This window comes from Euphorbia lathyris, chromosome 7 (genome assembly GCF_963576675.1).
Source record: "Euphorbia lathyris chromosome 7, ddEupLath1.1, whole genome shotgun sequence".
NCBI lineage: Eukaryota > Viridiplantae > Streptophyta > Magnoliopsida > Malpighiales > Euphorbiaceae > Euphorbia > Euphorbia lathyris.
In genome coordinates this window covers 65,233,708-65,239,707 of record NC_088916.1, presented here as the reverse complement: position 1 = coordinate 65,239,707, position 6,000 = coordinate 65,233,708, and positions in this window count along the sequence as shown.

The window sequence follows — 6,000 nt, the reverse complement described above, 5'->3', positions numbered from 1 at the left end:
TCCACGTGGCACACTTCGTATTGGCTTTATCCAAAGTATCTTTGAAGGAGACTTTAGACACACGCTCACTGTGGAGGGGAACGCCTAGATACTTCCCAAGAGAATCAGTAAGAGGAATACCTGACAAATCACTTAATCTTTTACAAACTCTCGGATTCATATTCTTTGAGCACATCATCCTAGATTTCTGGATATTAAGTTTCTGTCCAGAGGCCGAACAAAAACAATCCAGAATATCCATAATGACACTCAACTGCTCCTCATTGCCTTCAAGAAAGATAATGACATCATCTGCAAAGAATAAGTGAGTCACCTGGGGACAGAAGCTGTTGATCGCCACTGGGTGGAAACTCCCATTATCAATCGCATCTTGAATCAGGTGAGAGAGCCTCTCCATAGCAATAACGAAAAGGAAGGGGCTCATAGGATCCCCCTGACGAATTCCCCGACCCGGGGAGAACTCATCCGACATATCCCCATTGACCATAACTTGAAACACAGGAGAAGAAATACATACCTTAATTAACCTTCTCCAGCTGTCCGGGATTCTAGCTCTCTCAAGACTCTCCATCAGGAAATCCCAATTGATACGATCATAGGCCTTCTCCAAATCTAGCTTCAGAGCCATAATGCCTTTCTTCCCCTTCCTGTTCTTCATCGTGTGGACCATCTCTTGGGCAATCACCACATTATCCATCATTTGTCTACCAGGCACAAAACTACCCTGATTCTGAAAAATGATCGCAGGAAGAATGCCCCGAATTCTATTAGCCACTATCTTTGTAACTGTTTTGTAAAGAACATTACAAAGACTGATGGGTCTCATATGCAAAAAGGAAGAAGGCTTATCAATCTTAGGAATCAGAACTGGGAGGGTTCTATTAACCAGCTCAATATCCTTCGAACCATTGAACACCCCTAAGATGAAATTATAGATGCCTTCCTTCACAACTTCCCAATGCTTATGGTAAAAGCCCGCCGGCAGACCATCAATCCCAGGAGCCTTAGAAGCCCCAATGCTGAAGATGGCTTGGTCAATCTCTTTTCGGGAAATAGGTTGAAAGGCATCCTGACTACTTTCCTCACTGATTAGAGGAAAGGTAGCAACAGAGTGAGCCCCCTTCAGATGAACAGGTTCCTCTTTGAACAGATCATTGTAGAACTCCAGGGCCAAATTCCGAATAACCTTATCTTCATAAACCCAATCACCATTAGAATCCTTAATAGCCTCAATTTTATTCCTCTGCCTTCTGATCAAGGTAGAAAGATGGAAGTACCTGGTATTACGATCCTCATCTCTAATCCAGGACTTTCTAGACTTCTGGAACCAAAGGAACTCCTCCTGCCTAAGCACAGCTTCCAGCTCCTTCTGAAGGGTTCTAAGGAGGCCCTCCAGGCTGTGATCAAACCTCCCCTCCAACCTGCGTTGAATGCCCTCCATCCTCTTTAATAACTTGTCCTTCCTTCTAATAATATGCCCAAAGACGTTTCTATTCCACCCCTGCACATTATTCCTGAACCCTTCAGCAGCTTGCAGGACATTCGAATGAGGTTTCCAATTCTCGTGAACGAACTTTTTGAACTTAGGATGGGACTCCCAAGCCAACTGATACCGGAACGGTCTCTTACCCCTAGGACGCTTCCCTCTCAAAAGTCTAAACAAAATAGGACAATGATCCGAATGACGGAACGGGAGGTTCAACACAGAACACTCAGGGAAAGAAGTCTGAGCTAAAACATTAGCGTAGACTTTATCCAACCGAACAAAGGTATTATTACGCTTCCAATTGAATTTATGACCAGAAGCCCCCAGATCGGAAAGCCCACATAAATCCATACTATTTTTGTGGTGAAGGCAGCGATTAACATAATGATTGGAACCCCCTCTCTGATCACTCATAAAGGCGATATCATTAAAGTCCCCCACCAAAAACCAGGGCTCAGAAATGCTGACACTCATAGAGTAGAGAACCTCCCAGAGCCATTTTCGATTAGATAAGATAGGGTCAGCATACACAAGGGTAATCAAAAAAGGAGTATTGCCGGAGATAGTCACTTTACAATGAAAAAACTGCTTATCCATGCTAAGAACATCAAAATGAATCCGATCTGGCCTCCAAAAAAGCCAAATCCCACCAGCCTGGTCAGTTGCCTCCGATCTAACACAGTACCAGTTTTTAAACTTCTTAACCACCTCATCTGCTTTATCTCCACTAATCTTAGTTTCCAAAAGAGCAAAACAAGATGGATTAAACTGTTTAATAAGATCATTAATATGGATACGGGTAGCCTTGCTAGCCGCACCCCTAACATTCCAACATAACAAGTCCATAGAAAGGAGGACAAATGACCGCACCCCCACCCCTAAGCCAGGTATTTACTAGGGGCTCCTGAGAGCCTTGCCGAGGTACCCGCAGGCCCCCTCTTCTCTGGAAAAGCCATAGTGTTTAGGGCACTTTTTTGCTTTCCTTTAAGCTTTTTCATACTAGTTTTGTTAACTCCCATAGACTTCCCAATCCCAGGATCACCAATAAGAATAGGAATACTAACCTCATTAGGTTTCTTCATCCTTCGAGCTGCCAGGGCCAGGGTCCCCCCCTGGGCTTCATCTTTAGAGACAAATAGCGGGTTAACAGATTCCACCACCTTCTCGACTGGATCCACAGACTCCAAGCCTAGCATGCTTTGGTCCATATGATCCTCCTCCCGGTCCGACCCTTGAACTTCCTCAATAGTCAGGGCCCCAAATCTAGACCCAGGCATGACAGCTGAAGAATCACCAGGCTTCTCCCTAGCTTTGAGTATGGGCTTCTCCTTGACATTTGGAAGAACAGTAGGCTTTTGAGTAGAGGACTTGAAATTCGTGTTGATGTCAGGAGGACGATTGTGAATAACTGAGGGTTGAGTTCTACGTCTAGCGGGCCTTTTTGCCACCATCCAGGGGCCAAAGTTCCCTCCGTACCCCTGATTCCCTTCAGTTCTTCCCACACTATCCACAACAATCTTCTCAACGACCTTCTCCCTTTTAGGGCACCCCTCCTAAGAATGACCATACATGCCACAATCATAACAAATGTTATGTAAGCCTTCATATTCAATAAAAAACACTTTATCACGAACACAAAATTTTGACAACAAAGGTTTAGCCAGATCCACATCTATACAAACCCTAGCAAACTTGCCCCTAATGGCCCCAATTGTAGTTTTGTCCACGTGGTGGACCTTCCCGACCAGGCCTCCAATTTTACTGAGAAAATTTTCACTGTAGTACTCAATGGGAAGGCCCGGGAACCTTACCCAAGTCAAAATCCTGTTAACCAAACAATCGTGAGGATTAAAATTAGGAACCCAAGGCCGAAGGGCCAGAACATGGTTGGAGATGATGTACGGCCCTCCCTTGATTACCGAATTGTAATCCTCAACCCTGGTAAATTTAATGACATAATAGTCATTTTCCAGATCAGTAATACTGATTTTACCTTTCTTTGCCCACTGAGCTTGTATCCTTTGGGCAAAATAGTTAAAGCTAATTCTCTTACCCAGGACAGTAACAATTAAAGAAACCTTCCACTTCTCTCTGAGCTCACGCTTCTCAGCAGCGGAAAGTCTAATAACAGGACAGAGAGGATCGTCCTGGCCACTATCCTCCTCATCAGAATCAGAGAACATGTCATCAGAATCCCCCACCATTAAAATCTTCTCTAAACCCGGCTCTTCCTCAACCACCCCCATAACCATATCCTTCCAAGAGACTTTACCAGTCTCATTCATATGAACCCTAGGTCTGGGTGAAACCTCGTTCCCTTGAACTCCACCCTCAACACAAACCCTAGTCGTTTTATTAGAAAGAACCTGCCCTGAGGCAGCCTGCCCCCCTGCCGCAACCTCAGCCTACCCATCGCTGCCCGGACTCCTACATCCCGCGCTAGGCACAACACCGACAGCCCCAGCCCACCGCCCGGCAAAGGAGCCGGCAGAACCCGGGCCGTGCCTGGCGCTAGCGGCGCTTAGCCCCGCGCTAGGCATCTTTCGCCCCGCATCAACCCCCGAGAACGGGGGCGCCTTGCCTCCGGCATCAGTCACCAACGGCGCCCGCAGAGCCCGTAGATCCGCCCCAAGCCGTAAGGGCTCCTCCTGCGGATCCCGCAAAAGAGCTTCCTGCGGCTCCCGTAAATCCTCCCGAGGACTCCGCTGAACAGCCCGTAGATCCCGCATGTCCACCTCCCGCAGATCCCGCAGCTCCGCCCGCGGATCCCGCCTAGGCTCCTCCTGCAGATCCCGCGGCACCGCCCGAACCACTGCCGAGTTGCTGATCGCCCCACCCAGCGCCGCATCCTTCGCACGCCCACCTCCAACCAACTCCTCCCCACACCTTGCGCCCACTCCAACCAGGCCACCACCCTCTTCCCTGCCGACAACCCCTTCCTGATCCGACCAGAAACCAGCCGCCTCCAACCCTTCACCACCCATAGCCACCCTTTCTCTAGATCTATCCCTAACCCGCTTCACCATAAACCCTAGCCGAGAGAGAGAGAAAGAGATATATATATATATATACATATATATATATATATATATATATATATATATATATAGATTTCTAATTTAGGGGTTTTGATTTAAAAAAATAAAATCATATTATAACTAAATGTGATAAAATCAACCTATAAACTAAATTAAGAATCTCATTATAACCAAATGTGATAAAATTAAAATATAAACTAAACTAATCATTATAAACAAGTGTGATAAAATTAAATAAACTAAACTAAGAATCCCATTATAACCAAATGTGATAAAATTAAATAGAATCCTATTAGTGTAGGAATTTTTAAATTTTAGTTCAATTAATTGCTAGTGAACATTGAACATATCGGGAAAAAAAATCTAGAACAGCTTTTGTACATAGACACATTTTTAGTAGGAATCAAATTCTTCAGTCGTAATACGGAAAAAAATGGTATATGAAGCCCAGAAGTTTGAGTCCTGGCACCGCCACATATGTTCATTTTAAATAAAGCTCTTAATCCCCCCCAAAGTTTGAATATTTCTTTACTTCCCGTCTCTTTATTATTCTTTCGTTTTGTATACTTTCTTTTTAAAAAGTTTACTGACTTAGGCATAGTAGAGTTTCATGCCGGCACCTTCTCCTCTCTCTTTTATAGATTCTTACGATTCTAATCAACAATGAACCGTCCAGCCAACGGAATTTTTACTCAAAACATCAATAATATGTGTTTTTTTATGTTTCACAATCTTCATTGGGAGGACACAATTGAAGTTGGATAGAGTGTGCAATTCACGTGAGAGAGAGAGAGATGAGAATTAAAGTATAGAAAAAAGAAAATGGTTATTAAAAAAACAAAAGAGGGTATGGAGAGGGTGGGGAAGGATTTGTTAGATTGAGTTTCAAAACAGAAATGATGAGGTCGATGAAGATAGGGAGCAATAAGCATCTTTCTTTCCAACTCTTCTTCAATCATGTCAACCCCTTCTCTAACTCTTATCTGCTTCCAATACAAACACACACACTTTTATATATATATATATATATATATATAATAGAGATCAGGTACATATTTAATTATTTCTATCAATACTGTACAATTTTAAATTTAGGGGGTGTCTCCCTTTTGCCTTTTCACTTCAAAAGGGAGAGTTTTAGGTGTTTGGTTAATGATCTTCTGTTTGCTTTTTACATTTGAAAAGCAGCATTGGGTGTTTGATTAGTGATCTTCTGTTTGCCTTTTACACCCGAAAAGCAAACAACAACAGCAAACAGTAACAGCAAACAGTAAACCGTAACAGCAAACAGCAACAGCAAACAGTAGGTAAAACAAACGGACCCTTAACCTTTACCATTACAAACATAAGATTTCAAATTGTATATTTTGTGGTAATTAAAAAAAAACTCATCTTTCGTAATAAAAAGCTTAAAGACTTATCCAAAAAAAAACTTGATTAACCCTTTCAACTTTCGTTAAAATATAATCAATTAAT